The sequence below is a fragment of the Pristiophorus japonicus genome, chromosome 2 (assembly GCF_044704955.1).
Source record: "Pristiophorus japonicus isolate sPriJap1 chromosome 2, sPriJap1.hap1, whole genome shotgun sequence".
Taxonomy (NCBI): domain Eukaryota; kingdom Metazoa; phylum Chordata; class Chondrichthyes; family Pristiophoridae; genus Pristiophorus; species Pristiophorus japonicus.
In genome coordinates, this window is record NC_091978.1 from 28571974 (window position 1) to 28598535 (window position 26562).

Genomic DNA, 26562 nt, shown 5'->3' on the forward strand with positions numbered 1-26562 from the left:
CACTGAGCCCTGCGGCAACCAACTAGTCACTGCCTGCCATTCTGAAAAGGACCCATTTATCCCAACTCTCTGCTTCCTTCTGCCAACCAGTTCTCTATCCACGACAATACATTACCCCCAATACCATGTGATTTAATTTTGCACACCAATCTGTTGTGTGGGACCTTGTCAAAAGCCTTTTGAAACTCCAAATAAACCACATTCACTGGTTCTCCCTTGTCCACTCTACTAGTTACATCCACAAAGAATTCCAGAAGATTTGTCAAGCATGATTTCCCTTTCATAAATCCATGTTGACTTGGACCGATCCTGTCACTACTTTCCAAATGCGCTATTATTTCATCTTTAATAATTGATTCCAACATTTTCACTGATGTCAGGCTAACCGGTCTATAATTACCCGTTTTCTCTCTCCCTCCTTTTTTAAAAAGTGGTGTTACATTAGCTACCCTCCAGTCCATAGGAACTGATCCAGAGTCGATAGACTGTTGGAAAATGATCACCAATGCATCCACTATTTCTAGGGCCACTTCCTTAAGTATTTTGAGATGCAGACTATCAGGCCCCGGGGATTTATCGGCCTTCAATCCCATCAATTTCCCTAACACAATTTCCCACCTAATAAGGATATTCTGCAGTTCCTCCTTCTCACTAAACCCTTGGTCCCCTAGTACTTCCGGAAGGTTATTTGTGTCTTCCTTCGTGAAGACAGAACCAAAGTATTTGTTCAACTGGTCTGACATTTCTTTGTTCCCCATTATAAATTCACCTGAATCTGACTGCAAGGGACCTACCAATCTTTTTCTCTTCACATATCTATAGCTTTTGCAGTCAGTTTTTAATGGTCCCGGCAAGCTTCCTCTCATACTCTATTGTCCCCCCCCTAATTAATGCTTTGTCCTCCTCTGCTGAATTCGAAATTTCTCCTTTTGTTGCTTTTTCTGGCCAATTTATATGCCTCTTCCTTGGATTTAACACTATCCTTACTTTCCCTTGTTAGCCACGATTGAGCCACCTTCCCCCTTTTCTTTTTACTCCAGACAGGGATGTACAATTGTTGAAGTTCATCCATGTGATCTTTAAATGTTTGCCATTGCCTATCCACCGTCAACCCTCTAAGTATTATTTGCCAGTCTATTCTCGCCAACTCACATCTCATACCATCGAAGTTACCTTTCCTTAAGTTCAGGACCCTAGTCTCTGAATTAACTGTGTCACTCTCCATCTTAATAAGGAATTCTATCATATTATGGCCATTCTTCCCCAAGCGGCCTCACACAACAAGATTGCTAATTAGTCCTTCCTCATTACATAAGAACATAAGAACATAAGAATTAGGAACAGGAGTAGGCCATCTAGCCCCTCGAGCCTGCTCCGCCATTCAACAAGATCATGGCTGATCTGGCCATGGACTCAGCTCCACTTACCCGCCCGCTCCCCATAACCCTAAACTCCCTTATTGGTTACATTAATGATTTAGATGAGGGGATTAAATGTAGTATCTCCAAATTTGCGGATGACACTAAGTTGGGTGGCAGTGTGAGCTGCGAGGAGGATGCTGTGAGGCTGCAGAGTGACTTGGATAGGTTAGGTGAGTGGGCAAATGCATGGCAGATGAGGTATAATGTGGATAAATGTGAGGTTATCCACTTTGGTGGTAAAAACAGAGAGACAGACTATTATCTGAATGGTGACAGATTAGGAAAAGGGGAGGTGCAAAGAGACCTGGGTGTCATGGTACATCAGTCATTGAAGGTTGGCATGCAGGTGCAGCAGGCGGTTAAGAAAGCAAATGGCATGTTGGCCTTCATAGCAAGGGGATTTGAGTACAGGGGTAGGGAGGTGTTGCTACAGTTGTACAGGGCATTGGTGAGGCCACACCTGGAGTATTGTGTCCAGTTTTGGTCTCCTAACCTGAGGAAGGACATTCTTGCTATTGAGGGAGTGCAGCGAAGGTTCACCAGACTGATTCCCGGGATGGCGGGACTGACCTATCAAGAAAGACTGGATCAACTGGGCTTGTATTCACTGGAGTTCAGAAGAATGAGAGGGGACCTCATAGAAACATTTAAAATTCTGACGGGGTTAGACAGGTTAGATGCAGGAAGAATGTTCCCAATGTTGGGGAAGTCCAGAACCAGAGGTCACAGTCTAAGGATAAGGGGTAAGCCATTTAGGACCGAGATGCGGAGGAACTTCTTCACCCAGAGAGTGGTGAACCTGTGGAATTCTCTACCACAGAAAGTTGTTGAGGCCAATTCACTAAATATATTCAAAAAGGAGTTAGATGAGGTCCTTACTACTAGGGGGATCAAGGGGTATGGCGAGAAAGCAGGAATGGGGTACTGAAGTTGAATGTTCAGCCATGAACTCATTGAATGGCGGTGCAGGCTAGAAGGGCCGAATGGCCTACTCCTGCACCTATTTTCTATGTTTCTATGTTTCTATGTTAAAAATCTATCTCTCTGTGATTTGAATACATTCAATGAGCTAGCCTCAACTGCTTCCCTGGGCAGAGAATTCCACAGATTCACAACTCTCTGGGAGAAGAAATTCCTTCTCAACTCGGTTTTTAATTGGCTCCCCCGTATTTTGAGGCTGTGCCCCCTAGTTCTAGTCTCCCCAACCAGTGGAAACAACCTCTCTGCCTCTATCTTGTCTATCCCTTTCATTATTTTAAATATTTCTATAAGATCACCCCTCATCCTTCTGAACTCCAATGAGTAAAGACCCAGTCTACTCAATCTATCATCATAAGGTAACCCTCTCATCTCCGGAATCAGCCTCGTGAATCGTCTCTGTACCCCCTCCAAAGCTAGTATATCCTTCCTTAAGTAAGGTGACCAAAACTGCATGCAGTACTCCAGGTGCGGCCTCACCAATACCTTGTACATTTGCAGCGGGACCTCCCTGCTTTTGTACTCCATCCCTCTCGCAATGAAACCAAAATTCCATTCGCCTTCCTGATTACCTGCTGCACCTGCAAACTAACCTTTTGGGATTCATGCACAATGACTGCTCCTGGGCACGGCCAAGGGTGCCATCAGCCGGTCCAGGCAGCGGGCGGTCGAGGGGGTCGTTCAACCTGACTGCCTGCCTCTCTTCCGCTCTTACATCCGGTCCAGGGTGTCCTTGGAGATGGAGCACGCGTTGTCCACCGGTACGCTCGGGTCCTTCCGCGAGAGCTGGGCACTGGAGGGACTGGAGTGCATCATCACGCCTGGCAACCAAATTTTAATTTGATTTTACGTTCTAAAGTTTAATTTGTTTTAATTGCCGGTGCTTTTAGTGTCCCCCTTCCCTTTTATAGGGGGCACTGGGGAAAAATTGTGATTTTAGTGCCCAAAAAAAAATCAAAAAAAGAAAAACACAAAAAAAAACAAAAAAAAAGGGGGAAAAAAAAAAGGGCCTTGTAAATGTCTGGAGTGTCACCCAGGTCGGGTGGCACCGTTTAATGTTTTTTTGTTTTGCAGATGAACTCCAAAAAGAGTTTCATGCACAATGACCTCCAGGTCCTTCTGCACCACAGCATGCTGTAATTTCTCCCCATTCAAATAATATTCCCTTTTACTGTTTTTTTTTCAAGGTGGTTGACCTCACACTTTCCGACATTGTATTCCATCTGCCAAACCTTAGCCCATTCGCTTAACCTATCTAAATCTCTTTGCAGCCTCTCGGTGTCCTCTGCACAACCCGCTTTCCCATTAACCTTTGTGTCATCTGCAAATTTTGTTACACTACACTCTATTCCCTCTTCCAGGTCATCTATGTATATTGTAAACAGTTGTGGTCCCAGCACCGATCCCTGTGGCACACCACTAACCACCGATTTCCAACCCGAATAGGACCCATTTATCCCGACTCTCTGCTTTCTGTTAGCCAGCCAATTCTCTATCCATGCTAATACATTTCCTCTGACTCTGCGTACCTTTATCTTCTGCAGTAACCTTTTGTGTGGCACCTTATCGAATGCCTTTTGGAAATCTAAATACACCACATCCATCGGTACACCTCTATCCACCATGCTCGTTATATCCTCAAAGAATTCCAGTAAATTAGTTAAACATGATTTCCCCTTCATGTTGCTTGATTGCACTATTCCTATCCAGATGTCCTGCTATTTCTTCCTTAATGATAGCTTCAAGCATTTTCCCCACTACAGATGTTAAACTAACCGGCCTATAGTTACCTGCCTTTTGTCTGCCCCATTTTTTAAACAGAGGCATTACATTAGCTGCTTTCCAATCCGATGGTACATCACCCAGGCTAGGATGGCCAGCCCTCTCGTTGGTTCCTCGACATATTGGACCAGAAAACCATCCTAATACACTCCAGGAAATCCTCCTCCATCGTATTGCCACCAGTTTGGTTAGCCCAATCTATATGTAGATTAAAGTCGCCCACGATAACTGCTCTACCTTTATTGCATGCATCCCTAATTTCTTTTTTGATGCTGTCCCCAACCTCACTACTACTGTTTGGTGGTCTGTACACAACTCCTACTCGCATTTTCTGCCCTTTGTTATTCCGCAACTCCACCCATACAGATTCCACATCACCCAAGCTAATGTCCTTCCTTACTATTGTGTTAATTTCCTCTTTAACCAGCAACGCTATCCCACCAGGCCATGGTTCGTAGCCATTTGGCCGGCCACGAATGGTACTACACGGTCCCCTCGGCCAACAACCCCTCGACAGAGTTTAATTGTATTCTGACCGGAAGGGAAATATGTTGTTATATTAACAAAGGTAATGGTCAATTACAGTTGTTGATGGGAGGTAGTAGTAACGCCTTTGTACTCAACATAACCAGCAATCCCCGGGCCAACACAAAGCCCAACTGTTCATGCGAAAATCAGGGTAAAATAATAGTATGTCGGGAACAATCTCCCACCACCACCACAATAGCTCCGAACTCCATTGGGATCCCATCGACTCCCCCCCCCCCCCTGCCCCCACTACCAAAACTCCCTATAAGTGAGAATGTCCATATTTTGAACCAGGACCAAAGGGAGGTGTTGTGTTACGAGAAACTAATCAGGTTGTGTCGGACAATGTACAATATAAGTTGATTAACATAAGTAATATTCAGTTACCCAACTGATGCCCAGACAATTTAAGGAAATTGTATCAGGATCTGACTTCACTACAGTTGAGACAAGAAATAGGACTGAATAAGACGGAAGGTAAGAGTAGGCAGATACTTTGCAAATGACATAGGTACAGCGTACGGGGCAGGAATGGCCACAGTCAATACCTTAGATATTATTAAACTGAACGCTAAGATGAAGGGATTGACCGGACAAATAAAGCAGGTTTTAAATAGTTTAAATACTAATCAGAGACAGGTAGCGGAGGCAGGAAAAGATGATGGTAAGCTGGAGTGAAAAATGGTCACCGTATTGGAAAATCACGCTCAGACTATCAACCAATTAATCAATACTGCCAAGAAAGCAGAGAGCCAAACTCAGACGCAAGTTTTGTGTAGTGTTTATGGAAACTGGATGATAGAAACATAGAAAATAGGTGCAGGAGCAGGCCATTCAGCCCTTCTAGCCTGCACCGCCATTCAATGAGTTCATGGCTGAACATGATAGAACAATTACGGGAAAATCTGCAGGAAGCCAATGAGGGTAAAGTCCTCATCTGGATCAACAATACCCAAATTCAGAATCTGACCTCGAACAAGGAACACCATCCCCTTGATGGATGCCGGCTGCGAAAACACTGCAAGGTGTGGTTCAACGAGGAATGCGCCGGACCAAGAGGAACGGCAGCGATCGGAATAATAATGGGGATACCAGTATTCAATAACCAGACCAGTATGACTCTGTTTGACGTAAGGAATGTCGGAACCATACAAGGCGGAGTATGGATAGGCCTGTCCAAAGTGAAACCATATGCGGTAAATCTATCTACCGGAATGATTGGGACCAGTCTGCACCAATGCAACCGAAATACTCGGACTGTGCTCTGTCCATACAAGATCAATCCTACCAACGAGGCCTAGTGTGGTTTCAAGAACAGCACCTCAAAGAACTGTACTCTGACCTATTAGCAGAATGGTATTCCAATTTGTAGAAGTTCGAGACAAATCAAAATATTATTGCAGCCTCCAGAAATTTATTCTTGTGTAGTTATGTACCCATTTGTATCCAAATGCAAGTTAACTTTCTAACCTTCAATATGAAGGGTCACTTCTTCCAGGAGTATCTCATAGCTATTCATGTACATATAATTAGCAAAAAAACACTCAGTGCCACAGTCAGGTTTTTAAAACAGCAGTGCAAAGATTATAATGTTGGCTGTTTAATAGCATTGCTGCTGAGGGCAAATTGTTATTGAGAAATAGGCCTTCTGATTGTCAGGTCGCTTCTCCCCCAAATTTAGATACAAAAATAATGAATAGAGTGAGGTCAGCTAAGAGCAAATAGAACCTCTGCTGTGATCAAATACAACAGAATGTCCAGCTCTCTGCGATTGGTACTGTTATTTACCAATGTGCATCATTTTGCAACTGGAAACAGTAGATTCAAACTTTGTTGCTGTCTGCATTTTATTAAGTTCTCCAATAAACCCTGAAACAGATTTACACCTCTGTACTATTCAGTCTCGAAATCTATTCAGGAAATCGGGGCGGTCCCGACCTGCAAGAGCGTCAGCAGGCCGGGGCCATTGGAGGTAACAATGTGTAGCGGCATACCACTGCAGGGAGCAGTGCGTGCTGCTGCAGGAGGGCGATGGCTGCGAAGCCAGGTCACTGATTGCAGTGTGGGCAGGCTCAGCAGAAGGGGCAAAGGAGCGGCAAGAGTCCATAGAGGGAAGTAACCGGGGCCCAGGAGAAGCGTGAATCTGGGGCCCAGAAGAGGCGAGGGCCCAGGGGCAGCACGGGCCAGCCCACACTGCGATATGTGTGCGCGCTCGGTCTGTGCAGCAGAGCTGTTCTCCAGTTAGTCTTGGGTAATCCTTGCCACTGGACCAAGACCTAGCTCTGTCAAGCCTGTGTGGTGGCTGGTGTGCAATGGTCACCACACGTTAAAAGAATCCAAGCACAGGCATCTTCCACCCATCACGATGTATTTCGGGATCTGGAATATTAGGTCCTTCATTGAAACACCTGTGAACTCATCCCTTTTTGGCATGGAAGCAAGTCATCCTTGCTTTGAGGGACTGCCTATGATGATGATGACTCTAACCATGTTGAATGTGAAGGCCCAAACATTTGTCAGGAGTGCCTATTTGGGAAATGGGACTTATTGTTTCACCGCTACCGAAAGGGCCCACCATTATGGAACACAAACCAAGCTTCTGCACTCACCTGTTGATGCCGATGAGAATTGGAAACGAAGAAACTATTAATACCGAAAGAAGAGCAGAAGTCAATATCACGGTACAAGGAACCTTGAAAATCCAGCTGGAAACTTATTTCGCCAGAAGTGACATCAACATCCAAATGGAAATCAGACATAAATTAGATTTGGTGTAAAGAATTTATGAAAAGATGGAAAAAATACCAGAGACATTGAAGCCGAAATCACCCAAATTAAGATCGACACTTGGTGGGACGAGATTTGGAATTGGGGAGAGAATGTAAATATCCACCCCTGGATCAGGCTATTCTCTCATCTTACGGTCATCTTGATAGCAATAATTTTCCTAGCATTGATAATAATGGTAGCATATGTGAGAAAGTTCGTACGCAGATTGGAGTTACAGCTGGAATATGTACAAGTAGGGACAGCGTTACAAAATAGACAAAGAACATCCCGTATCGAAGCCAAACCTCTACTGTGATCAAATCATTAATATATATATAATGTTTGATCAAAGGGAGGAATGTGGAAATATGCAGGCTATGGCAACATAAAATGGAAAGCTCCCCGAGAGTAAGGTTAAGGTGCCTTGAACATAAAATGAATTACCAATTGAAATTTGATTAGTCATGCTTCCTTAGCATCGCCAGTAACTAGAATGTACTAATCAACAGGGTACAGAGAAAATGAAATCAATGGGACAGAATATACTAATCAACAGGGTACAAGCAAAATGTAATCAAGGAAATGGAACAGATTGTAACTAGAATAACCCAATCACCAGGGCACAGACAAATGTGTAGTCATAGGAGATGGGCCAGATTATAGAATAGTATAAACCAGGAGGGGAAACTCCACTGAGGCAGCGAGAACCGAGGAGCAACACTCGGCAGAAATAGGCACCAGGGAAGAGACCCTTGACGGAACAGAATTAGGATGGGACTGATCATCCAGGGACATATTGGGTAACTTTCAAGTATAAGTGGTGGATCTTGTACGTCTTCTGTATTAAACAAACATTAACGGTACCGCCATTGTCTAGTGTGTCATTTGGTATTTAACTCAAGAACCGGCGCAGGCAACTGCTAGTCACACGACTAGCGAAATTGCTGTTCGAGCAACAATTGGATTATAATAGTGAAATGGATTATAATGTATCCACTATTTCTAGGGCTACTTCCTTAAGTAGTCTGGGATGCAGGCCATTAGGCTCCGGGGATTTATTGGCCTTCAATCCCATCAATTTCCCTGACACAATTTCCTGCCTAATAAGGATTTCCTTCAGTTCCTCCTTCTCACTAGACCCTCGGTCCCCAAGTCTATTTTCTCTCATACTCTATTTTCTCTCTCCTAATTAAACCCTTTGTCCTCCTCTGCTGTATTACAAAATTATCCCGGTCCTGTAATATAGCAGAGGAGGACAAAGAGTTTAATTAGGAGGGAGAAAATAGAGTATGAGAGGAAACTTGCTTGGAACATAAAAACTGACTGCAAAAGCTTCTATAGATATATGAAAAGAAAAACATTAGTGAAAACAAATGTAGGTCCCTTGTAGTCAGATTCAGGTGAATTTATAAGGGGAACAAAGAAATGGCGGACCAGTTAAACAAATACTTTGGTTCTGTCTTCACGAAGGAAGACAGAAATAACCTTCCGAAAATATTAGGGGACAGTGGATCTACTGAAAAGGAGGAACTGAAAGAAATCCTTATTAGGTGGGAAATTGTGTTAGGGAAATTGATGGGATTGAAGGCCGATAAATCCCCGAGGCCTGATTGTCTGCATCCCAGAGTATTAAGGAAGTAGCCCTAGAAATAGTGGGTGCATTGGTGATCATTTTCCAACAGTCTATCGACTCTGGATCGATTCCTATGGACTGGAAGGTAGCTAATGTAACACCACTTTTTAAGAAATGAGGGAGAGAGAAGACGGGTAATTATAGACCGGTTAGCCTGACATCAGTAGTGGGGAAAATGTTGGAATCAATTATTAAGCTGTGAAGAGGACACTAAAAGACTGCAGGGTGACTTGGACAGGTTAGGTAAGTGGGCAAACGCGTGGCAGATGCAGTATAATGTGGATAAATGTGAGGTTATCCACTTTGGTGGCAAAAACACAAAGGCAGAATATTATCTGAATGGCGGAAGATTAGGAAAAGGGGAGGTGCAGCGAGACCTGGGTGTCATGGTACATTAGTCGTTGAAAGTTGGCATGCAGGTACAGCAGGCGGTGAAGAAGGCAAATGGTATGTTGGCCTTCATAGCAAGGGGATTTGAGTATAGGAGCAGGAAGCAGTTGTACAGGGCCTTAGTGAGGCCTCATCTGGAATATTGTGTTCAGTTTTGGTCTCCTAATCTGAGGAAGGACATTCTTGCTATTGAGGGAGTGCAGAGAAGGTTCACCAGACTGATTCACGGGATGGCTGGACTGACATATGAGGAGAGACTGGATCGACTGAGCCTGTATTCACTGGAGTTTAGAAGGATGAAAGGGGAGCTCATAGAAACATATAAAATTCTGACGGGACTGGACAGGTTAGATGCAGGAAGAATGTTCCCGATGTTGGGGAAGTCCAGAACCAGGGGACATAGTCTAAGGATAAGGGGTAAACCATTTAGGACTGAGATGAGGAGAAACTTCCTCAATCAGAGAGTTGTTAACCTGTGGAATTCCCTACCGCAGAGATTTGTTGATGCTAATTCATTGGATATATTCAAGACAGAGTTAGATATGGCCCTTACGGCTAAAGGGATCAAGGGGTATGGAGAGAAAGCAGGAAAGGGGTACTGAGGTGATTGATCAGCCATGATCTTATTGAATGGTGTTGCAGGTTCGAAGGACCGAATGGCCTACTCCTGCACCTATTTTCTATGTTTCTATATTTCTTCATATTATGGATATGCAGATACACTACAGTGTGTAGTGAAATGCACAGGCTTAACAGAAACATGATGTGCAAATTATTTTAACAATATTGCTTCCCATTGTATACAGTGAAATATACAGACTGTATAGGGATGCAAACACTGAAGATGCACATTTGCTACAGTATAAAGTGAAGCCCATTATACTATGTATAGTGAAGTACATACACTGCACCTTAGCATAGTGAACAGCGAAACACACAGACTATATGGTGCAAGTACATATATGTTGTGATACAAGTATATCACTATATCTTCGCACCAGAATATCTCAGAATTCATTCAATTCTTCAGTTCTGGCCTCACTGCTTTTTTTCTGTTCTGTGCTGAATCAGCCAGGGGATAGACTAGGAATTGCAATGCACCTGTTTTTTGAACCAGTTGTCAACATCAAACTTGAGAAACAGTTCTAATAAGAAGCATGGATAAGCTAGCGTCCCTCTGGAAGGGAGTTGAGAGATTGTTGAGTGCAGAGAATATTGTAGTGCATCAGGTCGTATGGATTATATCGGCTTATCTATTGATGCATCATGGATAACCATGGTTTCCTGGAGCTTGCCTGATTGCCTTACGGAATAAGTGAAGAATTTCCCAAAGTTTTTCCTGAAAGTGCTCACTTCTTCATACTTTGTCTCCCTCAAGATTGAACATTACTGACGGTTTGAGAGGCAATGCTTTTAAAGCGCAACTTCTAGCAGATGAGATCTGATTTCTCACACTTCTCAGATACTCATATCAGGTGTAACAGTTATAACCAAGACCTGCACTAATCCTCCAGTGCCTCCAATCCAAGCTGTGGGTTGCATGTGATAATCACAACACTTACCAGTTATATACCCAACTTTGGATGTAGTGTTGGATATCCCCAATCTCATGGTTCATAGCATCTTTCCCTTGTTATTTCATTCATTCACTGGCTCACTCTCACACAAGCATACACAACAACAACACGCATTTATATAGTGCCTTTAATGTGTTAAAACATCCCAATGCACTTCACAGGAGCGTTATTAAACAAAATTTGGCACCGAACCCCATAAGGAGATATTAGGGCAGATGACCAGAAGCTTGGTCAAAGAGGTAGGTTTTACGGAGCATCTTGAAGGAGGGGAAAGGGATAGAGATGCAGCGAGGTTAAGGGAGGGAATTTCTCTATTTGGGGCCGAGGCAGCTGAAGGCAGGGCCGCTAATGGTGGAACGATTAAAATCGTTGATGCACAAGAAGCCAGAATTGGAGGAGCGCAGTGATCTCGAGAGGTTGTAGGGCTGGAGGAAATTACAGAGATAGGGAGGGGTTTTGAAAACAAGGATGAACATTTTTAAATCGAGGCGTTGCTGGACTGGGAGCCAATGTCAGTCAGCGAGCAGAGGGGTGATGGGTGAACTGGACTTGGTGCGAGTTACGACACAGGCAGCATTTGAATGAGCTCAAGTTTATTGCAGGGGGAAGATGGGCGCATTGGAATAGTCAAGTCGAGAGGTAAAAAAGGTATGGAAGAGGATTTCAGTAGCAGATGAGCTGAGGCAGGGGTGGAGTCAGGCGATGTTATGCAGATGGAAGCAGGTGGTCTTGGTGATGGGGTCAGTAGCTCAGGATCAACTCGGACACCAAAGTTACAAATGGTCTGGTTCAGCCTCAGGCCGTGTCCAGGTAGGAGGATGGATTCGGTGACTAGGGAATGGTGTTTGTGGTGGGGGCCAAAGGCAAAGGCTTCGGTCTTCCCAATATTTATCTGAAGGAAATTGCTGCACATTTCGGTACTTGATGTCAGACAAGTAGCGTGACAAATCAGAGACAGTGTACGGGTCGAGAGAGGTGATAGTGAGGTAGAGCTGGGTGTCATCAGCATACATATGTCACCTGATGCTGTGTTTTCGGATGACGTTACCAAGATGCAGCAAGTAGATGAGAAATAAGAGTGGGGAGCGCCAAGAATAGATCTTGAGAGACTCCAGAAGTAATGGTGCAGGAATGGAAAGAGAAGCCATTGCTACACAAAGATAGATAGGAATGGAAGCGAGCGAGGGCAGTCGCACCCAGCTGGATGATGGAGGAGAGGCATTGGAGCACGATGGCGTGGTCCACCATATCCAACAGTTGCCGGACCAGGAGCCAATGTAAGTCAGCCAGCAGAGGGGCGCTGGGTGAATGGGGCTTGGTGCGAGTTACAATATGGGCAGCAGTTGGATGAGCTCAAATTTATGGTGGGTGAAGGTGGGAGTGTTGGAATAGCCAAGTCTCGAGCTAACAGAGGCATGGATGAGGGTTTCAGCAGCAGATGAGCTGAGGCAGGAGCTTGGTCGGGCGAAGTTATGCGGATGGAAGACAGGTGGAGAAGGATGCTGACGGAGCGTGCACCACAGTCACAGTCACATAGGATGTAATTTGTGACTTTGACAAGAGCCATTTCGGTACGGTGTCAAAGGTCAAAACTTGATTGGAGAGGTTAAAGCGGGAAAGGTGGGCACAGATTTTGGAGGTTCAAGGACTTTGGAGAGGAAAGAGAGGTTGGGGATGAGGTGGTAGTTTGCAAGGACGGAGAGGCCGAGGGTATTTTTTTTGTGAAGGGGGGTGATGATGGCAGATTGAAAAGGGAGGGAGATAGTAGCTGAGGAGAGGGAACCACTTACAATGTGAGCTAACATGGGGGCCAGGAAGGGCAGTTGGGTCATCAGCAGTTTGGTGGGAATAGCGTCAAGGAATCAGGATTTGGGTCTCATGGACCGAATGAGCTCATAGAGGGCATGAGGGGAGATAGGGGAGAAACTTGTAAAATATGTGAGTTTAAGGACAAGGGGCAACATTCGGGGATGTTTGGCTTGGGGCTAAGGGAAGGGTAGCAAGTAGCAGAGGCAGCTGAATAGATAGTATCAATCTTAATGATAAAGAAGTCCATGAGCTCCTCGCATTTGTTGAAGGGGTGTCCTGCAGACAGTATTCTAACCTACGTTTCTCTCCTGTTTCTGTATGTATTCCACATGACCCAACCACTAGTTGAGAGGTGAAGAGAAATTGTTTTTTACACAGACGGTTGTTAGGACATAGAATGCCTTGCCAGAAACAGAATCTATTATGGCTTTTAAAAGGTAAGTGAATAAATATTTGAGAAAGAAAACATTAAAAGGATTCAGAGAAAGAGCAAAGAAGTGGGGCTGTAGATAGCTCTTTAAGAGTCGATGCAGACATGAGAGACGAGATGGCCTCTTTCCATGCTGCAAAAGACATTCATTTTATAAGTTGCCGTCACTCTGAAGAACCTGGCAACTCACAGCACATAGCATCCCAAATAACACACGTTGAACGTACCAGCACTGGTACATCTACCCTGGGGGATTTAGCTAGTGAGCTTGAGCAGGAGTAAGGAGGAGCAAGTGGTGGTGGCAGAGAAGAGCATAAGAAATAGGAGCAGGAGTAGGCCATGAGGACCCTCGAGTCTGCTCCACCATTCAATAAGATCTTTGACCTCAACTCCACTTTCCTGCCCTATCCCCATAGCCCTTGATTCCCTTAGTTCCCAAAAATCTATCGATCTCAGCCTTAGGACCGCGATGAGGAAAAACTTCTTCACTCAGAGAATTGTGAACCTGTGGAATTCTCTACCACAGAAAGTTGTTGAGGTCAGTTCGTTAGATATATTCAAAAGGGAGTTAGATGTGGCCCTTACGGCTGAAGGGATCAAAGGGGTATGGAGAGAAAGCAGGAATGGAGTACTGAAGTTGCATGATCAGCCATGATCATATTGAATGGTGGTGCAGGCTCGAAGGGCCGAATGGCCTACTCCTGCACCTATTTTCTATGTTTCTATGTTTCTATGTTTTGAATATACTCAACGACTGAGCATCCACAGCCGTCTAGGGTAGAGAAATCCAAAGGTTCACAACCCTCCGAGTGAAGAAAATTCTCCTCATCTCAGTCCGAAATGCCGACCCTTTATCCTGACACTATGACCCCTGGTTCTAGACTCTATAGCAGCAAAAACCTGTAATGGGCTTGTTCTAACAGCAGTTTGTATTCAGCAATGATTATGATGAGGTTACTTAGAGATTTATTTGAAATAACTTTGTATTAGGTGTTGGGATTGTCTTCCATGCTGCAGGTCTAATGAAGCTGTCAACTCTGCAGCCATGTGGATCCTCCTCTTCCATAAGAAATAGGAGCAGGAGTAGACCAGTTGGCCCCTCGAGCCTGCTCCACTATTCAATAAGATCATGGCTGATCTGATCTTGGCCTCAACTCCACTTCCCTGCCCGCTGCCCATATCCCTTGACTCCCTTCCACCTGCTGCATGGAGACTGAGTGTATGATTGTGCAACCTATATCCCACTCAGAGACCCAAGCAGTACTGAGGGAGTGCTGCACTCCAGGCTGACACTCCAGTGCAATACTGAGGGAGTGCTGCACTGTCGGAGGTGCTGTCTTTCGGATGAGACATTAAACCAAGCGGACATAAAAGATCCCATGGCACTCGTTCAAAGAAGAGCAGGGGAATTATCCCCCAGTGCCCTGGCCAATATTTATCCCACAATCAGCATAACAAAAACAGATTATCTGGTCATTATCACATTGTTGTTTGTGGGAGCTTGCTGTGCGCAAATTGGCAGTTGCGTTTCCTACATTACAACAGTGACTACACTCCAAAAGTGTTTCATTGACGGCAAAGTACTTTGAAACGTCCGGTGGTCGTGAAAGGCGCTATATAAATACAAGCCTTTCTTTCTTTCAGAGCCTTGACCAAGATTTTTCCCTCCACCAATGCCGAAAAGAAAGATTATCTGGTCATTATCACATTGCTATTTGTGGGACCTTGCTGTACAAAAAATTGGCTGCCGCGTTTCCTACATTACAACAGTGACTACACTTCAAAAAAGTACTTCATTGGCTATGAAGCACTTTGGGACGTCTTGAGTTTGTAAAAGATGCTATCTAAATGCAAGACTTTTTTTTATAGCTTCTCTAGACTGTGGAATAGGATACCATCGACCTTTTTGGATTCTTTCCTTCGGTATGCCTGTGGTATGCTCTGGTTGTCGTTTCGTGAAGACATGAACCTCATTATATTCGCTTTCAGCCACGCTTAGTGCATTTTGGACAGGTATCCCTGATCATGCTGAATCCATTCAACTAGTCTCAAAATTCCATCAAGTAATGGAGGCACAGTAGATTAAACAGGATAAATGCTTTTTGGCTGCTTCGACAGTACCTGGCATCCACCTGCATGATGGGGTTCTGATGTTTATTGACAACCTGCATGTTAATTGAACGTAACCCCTTAATACTTATAAAATCAATGTATAAAGAAGCCCGATGTTCATATGGGTTTCATCAATCAAGCCCTGCATTAATGGAAATTCAGCCAGCTAATTATTGTGAAGATACCACTGGTACATAATGGCAAAAAAATCTCCTTAATGTTTCCTACAGTTTGTAAGGGGAGCTTGGGGTGTGGGTTCGAATCCACACTCCCCTGAGGTTCTATACGTGAGGTTTATGAGGATGGGTGAGTAATGAGGCACCAGACACAATGAGTAAGAGTGCAAAATGGCTAATGTTGTTTATTTAGAATAGTAAACACAAAGTAAGAGGGCATAGGAAGAGGTCGTTAGTAGCAGTAATGGCACAATCTCACTCAACAACACGAAAAATTCTCGCATCAGGGAAGGGTAAGATAAGAGGTTGAAACATTCCACTCACACACAACCACACCTCCCACTTCCACCCTTCTTACCAATTCCTATCCTAAATTGAGTCTGTGAGGGGGTTTGGGCTATCCTCACAATCCTATCAACTCTGGGGTTCTGGGGGCACTTATTTCAGCTCGGTGTCCCTCTGGGATGGGTTTTATGTTGTTGGTCAGTTCGGTTTTCCTCCTCGATGTTGCGTCGGTTTCTTCTATTTGCCTCTCGGTTGGCTCCTAAGCAAAAAGCTGCTGGAGTTAATCACACCTTCCACAGAGCGAGGGCCCTGTGAAGAGCTGACTCAACTCCCCTTTAACTCATCTCAACCACAATGAAAACTGACTCCCACCTTTTTAACTCAACTCTACAACTCAATGCAAAAGCTGACTCCAACCTCCAACCTCCAACCTCCAATCCCAACCTCCATTTGCAGCTTTTCTTATAGCCCGTTCATCTTCGTGCCAAGACTGCATGCCATTGTCTTGGGTCTTCCTTGAATAAAATGGGGTGTGAATGGCAGTTCGATCTGTCTGGAATGGGAGATTAGCCACACCTCCTGTATCCTGTCACTCACTGATGGCGTGAGTGAAGATGATTCTTCACTATCTCGACAGAGGTGCCACTCTGTCTGGGCTGGCCAAAATGATTGCATCAGACCTGTGGGCCTTAGTTTAATTATTGAAACTGATACCCTTTTTGTTGCCTTGTGTATTACTGGGGAGATTTTGCCTGGACATGTTGCCTCTTCTGTGAGGGTTTCACATGAAAAGCTGGAGAAATGTCCTTTTAAAAAATATAAAATGCCTTGTATCCATTTTCCTGGAAGAACCGAATGTACACTCTTCCCCCTTACGGTAGCTAGCTCATTCCCCATCCGGTTCCGTGCCCCTGCAACACTGCCTGTTACTGTACAGGGTGGCCAGAGTCCCATCATCCTCCGCGGTTTACAGGCTGCAGTTGGTCATTTTAAACATGGCATCTTGCCATTCTCCCTGCCACATGTCTCCGTGGTTGGTTTTGCAGAACCTTACAAGTTCTAACATCGATGTTCTATCCCAATGGTTCTACTAAGTATTTTAGAACACTGGTTAACCCATACACACCAAATAAATGATTTCACTGAAATGGTGGATACAGGAATTGGTGGCTAATGGCCAATGGGCTGGAATTTGCGGTCAGCGGTAAGCAAAGAGGCTCGCCGCTGGCCCCGAAGAAAGCTGACCACAGAGATCTTGCGATCTCCGTGGCAAGAAGTTTGTCTTTTTCCACATGTAACTGATTCCAGTGCAGTATAGTGGGAATTCTCTAGCGCAATCTGCTGTGATGTAAACCAAGCTGTCTAAGCAGCCAATCATATTGCAGAATTCTCACAGACAACAAAGCAAGGAAATGAGAACCTGCTTTTATCCCGATTTTTTTTAAGTGTGAGAGAGCAAAAAAAAATGTTTTTTAAGGTTTCTTAAAAATTATTATTTTTGTCGTAATGGAGAAATTTGACACTCCGCAAAATTAAAATTAGTTTTTCAGGGCCACAATATTTGTTTAGCAGTCAATACGCTGCTAAAACCACAGTTATACCTAATCCAACAATTTTAATGGAAAGTTTAACAGCGCTATTACTGCAGAAAAGCCCAAGGGCGAGAAATTGAATAGATTAGCGACACCTGTTAGCGCTGGCGAAGGGCGCTATTGGGGCACTAAAGGCTTATTGCCCGGGCGCACCGCACCGATATTAGCGCCGCTCGCCAACTTGAATAGTGTTTTAGCAGCGGCGCTAAGTATTAGCGGCAGGGAATGCTGCACCAATGAAACTGTGACATCAGTGAGTGTGCAACACCCTGCTCGCACCTCGATCACAATATTGATTGCTTTTGCTGCATTTACCATTTGGTGTTAACCAGGCACTCACAAATGGTATGGGCACTACGGTAGCGATATATAAGGCAATGAGCAATCGGATCATTAGGAGGTCAGATTGATTGCTACCTTCCCAGAGATCGTTTTGAATGCTTTCTGATTGTGAACATAGCTGCTTTGCTTCTGGTGTTACAGTTTGTTCATTAGCATTTCTCACAGCATTTGGACCTGATGCTTTCACTCAGTCACGGGTACTGTCCTGACAATGCACCTTGGCATTCCGGCATCTACTTTTAAGGCGGCGGCTCCAGAGACAGATCATGCCAAATTACCCCAGAAGCAGGGGTAGGGCCCCCAGATGTCGCAACAGGAGGCCTTACCCTCCCAGGGTTTTTCAGGAGTAGGTCACCTGTCAGAAGAGCAGAAGGTGTTGTGTATGCAATAATTGTTAGACTGAGTACTGTTTAACTCCAAGAGGTATCTGCTTTATTAAGGCCCAAAGTGACTAATATACAAAATGACTGGCCTTTTATACTTGGGCTGCACACACGTGCGTGCAGCCCAATAGTCTCCAACAGTGATGCCATCTAGTGGCTAATGGTTCCAAAAGTACATACATGACAAAAGGCTACACTTCCTGCTGCATCAAGACCTTGAGCCTCATATCAGGAGGATCACATCGCTATCAGTCAAGGTCCCAGTAGCTCTCAATTTCTACGCTAGCGACTCCTTCCAGGCTACAGCAGGGGCGATAGCAAACATTTCACAGTCCGCCGTCCATTGCTGTATCCGGGATGTAACAGCAGGAGAAGGGATTACATCTCATGGAGCATGTCCAGGGTGAAGCAGCAGTAACACAAATATTTGCAAGGATAGCGCTGATGGTTCAGATCGCCAATGACTGCACCTACGTGGCATTGTGAGCGCCACATCACAATGTAGAGGCGCTGCGTAACCCCAAAGGCTACCATTTTCTGAATGTTCAGTTGGTGTGCGACCACAGGCAGCGCATCCTCGCCATCAGTGACCACTATCCTGGCAGAACCCACGATTCATTCATCCTGCGACAGGCCACTGTCCCAGGACTCTTCCAACCACCACATGTAGCTCGCGGCTGGCTGCTCTGGGACAAGCTTTATCCACTCGTCACTTGGTTGGTGACGCCCTTCCGCAACCCCAACACTCTTGCTGAGCACGCATATAATGAGAGCCATGCCACCACTGGGAACGTTATCGAATAGACTATCAGGGTGCTCAAACAACGGTTCTGATGCCTTGACCGCTCTGGAGAAGCCCTGCAGTACTCTTCTGATCGAGTCTCTCTTTTCGTTGTTGTGTGCTGCGTGCTGCACAACCTGGCCATTGAGAGGGCCCAGCCATTGCTACCAGAGAATGCAGGTCCAATTCGGAGGAGGATGAGAAGGAGAAGGAGCAGTAACGGAGGACGGAGCGTGCCGATAGCATTCCGGCTCCCACCACTGGCACATCTCCACTGCACTTTGCGCTGTCTGCACCCCAGCCCATTTGTAGTCTATGTGTTTCAGAGTGCGCAGCTGCAACCACTGGGGACACATTGAGGAGGATCAGTAGGGTTGGGAGGGGGGTGGGTGCGTAGGGACCGGGAGGGAAATATGTCAGAAAACCCACTGCCAGATGATGACAGATGGGCTTGCAGGATGCCCTCAACAATCTCTGGGCCTGGAAGGCCCGACCACAGACTGCACCACCTCAGGCTGGGGTGCAGGTAGCGCAAAGTGCAGTGGAGATGTGCCAGTGGTGGGAGCCGGAATGCTATTATCATCCTGAGAGAGGACAGCACCTTCCATTTCAACCGACACACTCCAACGCCCCTGGGGCAGCGCCTCCACATCCGGAGCAATCTGCTGGAGAACAGATTGCTGGAGCTCTGCAGCACCATGAGACCTACGTTGGACTGGGGGGGGGTGAATCCAGAAACGATGGCAGCAGTCAGTGCTTGCTGGCATCAATGTGAGTCTGCATGAGAGCAGACTGAGAGCATGAGAGCAGGCTGTGATTGGATGCAACTAACCAATGACTCCATTGTAGCAGTAAGCCTTTGCATGGTTTTGGCCTGTGCTGAAATAGCTGCTGCCACCTTACCCATGACACGCGGCATGAGGTCCGAGTCCTCACCCTCTCTCTCCGAGTCTGCCATGCTTTGCAAGCTGCCAAGGATGGGTTCGAAGGTGTGCTGGGCGACACGTGCAATGCTGGAGGCGGACTCCTCCAAACCCCTAACAAGTGCGTCCATGCTCTTGGGCACCTTTGCCATTAAACCCAAAAGCTTGCTGTGCATGCCTGCTGGCTGTCTGGCCATAGCCTCTACATCAAAGTCCTCAGCTGAGTCCCTCGAGCTTCCCTTGCCCCGTGGTATTGCTGCAGCCCGCTGGGACCCTCATCAAATCCCAGGACCAATGCCTCCTCCACCAACGTCGTCTCCCCAGAGTCGGGGGCAGCTTGCTGAGGTGACTGTCTCTGAGCTGGGGTCCCCTGTCCTTCATCCTCGTCTTCCTTGTCGCTCTCACTGGGAGGCTGAGGGATAGGCTGCTGCTGTGCTGGCTCATCATCTGAAAGCATAAAGCCACAAGAGTGTGGTTAAGTTCAGCGGACGGGGGCAGGAAGGGAGCAAGGTATGGAGACACTACAATTGAGTGCAAAATGGGAAAGGCTTGTGGTTTGAGAGGGAAGTGGCATGAGGGAAAAGGGAGAGGTGAGGAACATACCAGTACTGTCCCGGTGGGGATCGACGTGGCTATGTGTTGCAGCTCCTACCACTTGTGGGCCGATGATCTCCTGGACTCTTTGTTCCAGGTCAGTGAGGAGCCTTAGGTCTGCCTCACCGCCTCCTGTCCTGTCTTGCTCCCCTCTACTATGCGCCAGTTCGGCCTACTAGAGAAAAAAAAGCCTTTAAGTGAATGTGCAGTTATGTGGTTGCCACATGTGCATAACGTAGATAAATAGTTGTTAATGTATGCAAGTGCTGAGATGTGGATGTGAGTTTTAGTAGGTGGACACATTGTGTGAGTGTGAGTGCTGGGATGTGGCATTTTCTAGAGTGTCTACAAATATCTTGACATTGTGGCATGCAGAGGTTGTGGAAGAATGTACTCACCCTGACCACCCGAGTGAGGTCATTGAACTTCTTGCAGAGTCAAAAAAAAATGAAGAAAACTGCACATGCGCAGTAATTCGGCCGGAGATAGCAGAGGGTTGAGTCCGCTGCATGAATGATTACGAGAAGGCTGCCCTTGATGTTTTTCAGTTGAAGAAGATTATTTATCTGATGATTGTGCCTGCAGTTTCGATTTTTAAGGATTACCAGGACTTCAGGAACAGCTTAGAAAATTTTGGGCCACTTAGGACGTCGAAGGAAAAGGTCGTGAAGAATTTTTTATTATTTGAATGCTTACATTTCTGTCATCGAGGGAGTAACAGCAATGGTAAGTTTTCTTTTATTTCTTTTATTTTTGAAGTTCTATAAGGTTCCATAAAGTTTCTCTAAAATAGGTATGGAGTCCATTCGGCCTGGGATAGGAGCGGCCCAGCGGCTTTCTTTAACTGCAGGTAAGGGTTTTTCCGACGGTGTTTTTAGTGTTTGTGCGCCGATTTTAAAATATCACTAATCAGGAAACTTGGCCTTATGTTCTGAAATGGCACGTATTGTACTTTTCAACTTCCACCAGCGCCACAATGTATGGCGCCAAACCTTCTGGTGATAGTAGTCAAAGCCGGTGCCCCATAATTGGGGAATCTCTGAACTAAACTTCTGCGCCAGAAAAATTGCTTTGCGGGGAAAAAACGGCGTCCAGTGCTGGGCAAAATTCAGCCCATCATCAGGTTTCCCAAATTCAGTTGGATTTCCATCCACTGCTGGCTTTCATTGTTTCATTGCTCAATTCAATCTTGCCTGTAGTTGGTTAATTCTATAATGGCTGGAGGCAAAGTCTGAGTCAAGGCAAGGAATAGAATTCAAATAGTGCCTCATGAGGCAGAAGCGCTAACATTCAAAGCAGGAATCTATCTTGTGCCTCACACATCATCATCATCATCATCATCATAGGCAGTCCTTCGGAATCGAGGAAGACTTGCTTCCACTCCTGAAGTGAGTTCTTTGGTAGCTTAACAGTCCAATACGAGAGCCACAGACTCTCACAGATAGTCGTTGAGGGAAGGGGTGGGTGGGACTGGTTTGCCACACGCTCTTTCCGCTGCCTGCGCTTGATTTCTGCACGCTCTTGGCGTTGAGACTCAAGGTGCTCAACGCCCTCCCGGATGCACTTCCTCCACTGAGGGCGGTCTTTGGCCAGGGACTCCCAGGTGTCAGTGGGGGTGTTGCACTTTTTCAGGGAGGCTTTGAGAGGGCCCTTGGCTCGTTTGCCGTGAAGGACTTGCTTTGGGAGTCTCGTGTCTGGCATATGGACTATGTGGCCTGCACAGCGGAGCTGATTTAGTGTGGTCAGTGCTTCAATACTGGGGATGTTAGCCTGGACGAGGACGCTGATGTTGGTGCGCCTGTCCTCCCAGGGGATTTGCAGTATCTTGCGGAGACATCGTTGGTGATATTTCTCCAGCGACTTGAGGTGTCTTCTGTACATCGTCCATGCCTCAGAACCATACAGGAGGGCAGGTATTACTGCAGCCCTGTAGACCATGAGCCTGGTGGTAGATTTGAGGGCCTGGTCTTCGAACACTCTTTTCCTCAGGTGGCCAAAGGCTGCACTGGTGCACTGGAGACGTTGTTGAATCTCCTCATCAATGTCTGCTTTTGTAGATAAGAGGCTCCCGAGGTATGGGAAATGGTCCATGTTGTCGAGGGCCGGGCCGTGGATCTTGATGACTGGGGAGCAGTGCTGTGCGGCAAGGACAGTCTGGTGGAGGACCTTTGCCTTACGGATGTTTAGCGTAAGGCCCATGCTTTCGTATGCCTCAGTAAATACGTCGACTATATCCTGGAGTTCAGCCTCAGAATGTGGGCAGACACAGGCATCATCCGTGTACTGTAGCTCAACGACAAGGTTGGGGTCATCTTGGACCTGGCCTGGAGATGGCGAAGGTTGAACAGCTTCCCACTGGTTCTGTAGTTTAGTTCCACTCCAGCGGGGAGCTTGTTGACTGTGAGGTGGAACATGGCAGCGAGGAAGATTGAGAAGAGGGTTAGGGCGAAAATGCAGCCCTGTTTGACCTCGGTCCGGATGTGGATTAGGTCTGTGATGGATCCATTGGTAAGGATCATGGCCTGCATTTTGTCGTGGAGCAGGCAGAGGATGTTGACAAATTTTTGGGGGCATCCGAAACGGAGGAGGACGCTCCATAGACCCTCGCGGTTGACAGTGTTAAAGGCCTTTTGTAAGGTCAAAAAAGGCAATGTATAAGGGCTGGCGCTGCTCCCTGCATTTTTCCTGCAGCTGTCGCGCTGCAAAGATCATGTCCATTGTGCCCCGTAGGGGACGAAATCCGCATTGTGACTCCGGGAGGAGCTCCTCGGCCACAGGGAGAAGACGGTTGAGGAGAACTCGAACGACAACCTTCCCAATGGCTGATAGCAGGGAGATTTCCCTGTAATTGACGCAGTCGGACTTGTCCCCTTTTTTAAAGATGGTCACGATCACTGCACCTCTGAGATCTCCCGGCATGCTCTCCTCTCTCCAGATGAGAGAGATGAGGTCATGTATCCATGCCAACAGCACCTCTCCGCTATACTTTAGCAGTCAATCCAGATAAAGTATATTCTCTGTAAGTTGGAGTTCCCATTGTTATGAATGAGAACCACCCCACCAAACACACAAAACTCTAATAAAAAATAGAAAACATACATCACATATTTTTATTAATTTAAATTAAAGTTATTTATGTACTATAAAAAATATGTATATTTCCAATTTAACAAAAACAAATTTAATTATGGTTTAAAATAAACTTACCATAGTGTGGAGGGTTTTTAAACAATAAAATGTGTCTTTTTAAGTTTTATTTTATAATGTTTTACTGTATTTTAAAACTCTTACACCTGTAACAGTAGGCTATACGCCTGCTTTTATCAGGCGCAAGAGTTTTCAGGACATCCGCTAGGCAAGATATGGGTAAATACTGCAATCTTGCCCTTGCAAACATCCTCGCTCCCGAGATGTGGAGGGGCTTGACAGACCGGAAAAGCCCGTTTTCAGCGCATGCGCATTGTGTGCTGCAAACCGGCTTTTGCGATGCCTTCCCGGGTCCGTACACACTCCATACAGACCCAGGCAGGCCTGGATTTCTGAGCCAACAGATGGGAACAAGCTCCATATTTGCTGCAATCTCAGTTCGTAGCACTCTTGCTTCTGAATCAGGAGGTTGTGGGTTCAAAAAAAAAGACTTGAATTTATATAGCGCCTTTCACACCAGCAGACGTCTCAACGCACTTTACAGCCAATGAAGTACATTTGGAGTGTAGTCACTATTGTAATGTGGCAGTCAATTTGTGCACAAGCAAGCTCCCACAAACAGCAACGTGATAATGATCAGATAATCTGTTTTTGTTATGTTGATTTAGGGATAAATATTGGCCAGGACACCGGGGATAACTCCCTTGTTCTGCTTTGAAATAGTGCCATGGGATCGTTTACGTCCACTTGAGGGAGCAGACAGGGTCTCGGTTTAATGTCTCATCCAAAAGACAGCACCTCCGACAGTTCAGCACTCTCGCAGCACTGCATTGGAGTGTCAGCTTAGATAGTTCCATGCTCAAGTTCCATGGAGTGTGATTTGAACCCACAGCCTTCTATGTCAAAGGCAAGAGTGCTACGCACTGAGCCACAACTGACACTTAACTACTCCAGAGCTTTGGGCACATAATCTAGGCTGATAATTCAATGTGGCACTGGGAATGCTGCACTATCGGAGGAGCCGCCTTTCAGATGAGACGTTAAACTGGAGCCCCGTCTGCCTTCTCAGGTGGGCAGAAAAAGAAATCACGACACTGTTTCGAAGAACAGCAACCGTGTTCTCCCCAGTGACCAGACCAATATTTTTCAGAGAATCGTACAGTACAAAGGAGGCCCATCGTGCCTATGCCTGCCCTTTGAAAGAGCTGTCCAATTAGTCCCACTCCCACAGCCGACATTACTAAAACAGACTATCTGCTCATTAACCCATTGCTGTTGGTGCTGAAATTGGCAGTGAAGCGCTTTGGGGCATCTTGAGGTTGTCAAAGGCGCTATATAAATATAATTTATTTCACTCCAGCTGAAGTCAAACACGAGCACAGCATGAGCGTCCTCAATACCTTCCGCAGTCCCTGCCATGCTCAACAACTGCCTCTGACAGGTGTAGTTGCCATTTCTTTTGTCCTTTCACTTGACTGCAGAGTAATTATTTAGCGATAAAAAAACAAAAAAAATTCAATAACATTTTTCTTTAAAAAAGTGATGTTTGCTTTCCTCGAGGCGAAGGAAGTTTTGTCTTGGCCAATCAGCGCCAGCATCAAGTGCCAACATGCCTCACATTGAGACGCACTAGGTTCGCATTAAACAAGTTAAAAATAAATGAAGCATCTGTACGAACATTTGGACACTGCATTGTCACAACACCTCGCAGTGTCACCTGTGTGGTTCTACTGGTGCATCACTCGCACACACGCCTGCACAACACAGTGGGTCCGATACGTCTTCCAAATATTTGATTGAAAAATATGGTGTGGGCTTATCCCAAGAAGCAAAGTGAACCTTTTACAGCCGGCAGCTTTACTACTCTGAACCACAGAGTTTCTTTTGATCAACATCTATGTGTATATATATATATATATATGTGTGTGTGTGTGTATGCATATTTCTTTTTTCTCTCCTTCTCTCCTGCGGCTTCTGACTCAAGCTGGCTTTCCATTTCCATGGGCACTGGTATCTCACCCAAGCAACTATTCTTCATGCATGGCACCGTAGCTGTCAGCTAGCTATTCTTCATGGAGGTGTCTACTGTATATGGTTCGTGTCTCTGAGCCATACAGGAGGGCGGGTATTACTTACTACAGCTCTGTAGACCAGGAGCTTGGTGGCAGATTTGAGGGCCTACTCTTCGCTGGGCAGGCCACATTGTTCACATGCCAGACATGAGACTCCCAAAGCAAACCCTCTACTTGGAACTCCTTCACGGCAAACGAGCCAAAGGTGGGCAGAGGAAACGTTACTAGGACACTCTCAAAGCCTCCCTGATAAAGTGTAACATCCCCACTGACACCTGGGAGTCCCTGGCCAAAGACCGCCCTAAGTCGAGGAAGTGCATCTGGGAGGGCGCTGTGCTCCTCAAGTCTCGTCACTGAGAGCATGCAGAAATCAAGCGCAGGCAGCGGAAGGAGCGTGCAGCAAACCAGACTCCCCACCCTTTCCCTCAACGACTATTTGTCCCACCTGTGACAGGGATTGTGGCTCTCGTATTGGCCTGTTCAGTCACCTAAGGACTCATTTTTAGAGTGAAAGAAAGTCTTCCTCGATTCCGAGGGACTGCTTAAGATGATGATTCCTCATGGAAGGAGGGGTGGCTGGAGCGGGCAGTGGTGCGGGCTGGAGGATCATGGCTTGATCTGAAGATCCGATATGCGCAGCCTCCCAGCAGGAGTCACTGGGAAATCCTGGCTCAGTATTCTCACCCCGCACCCTCCCACCCACCTCTAACCTCATGGGACAATGAACTCACAGCTACATTTTTGAGGAAAGATTGGATAGGCTGGGCTTGTTTTCTTTGGAACAGAGGAGGCTGAGGGGAGACCTTCTTGCGGTGAATAAAATTTTGAGGGGCCTGGA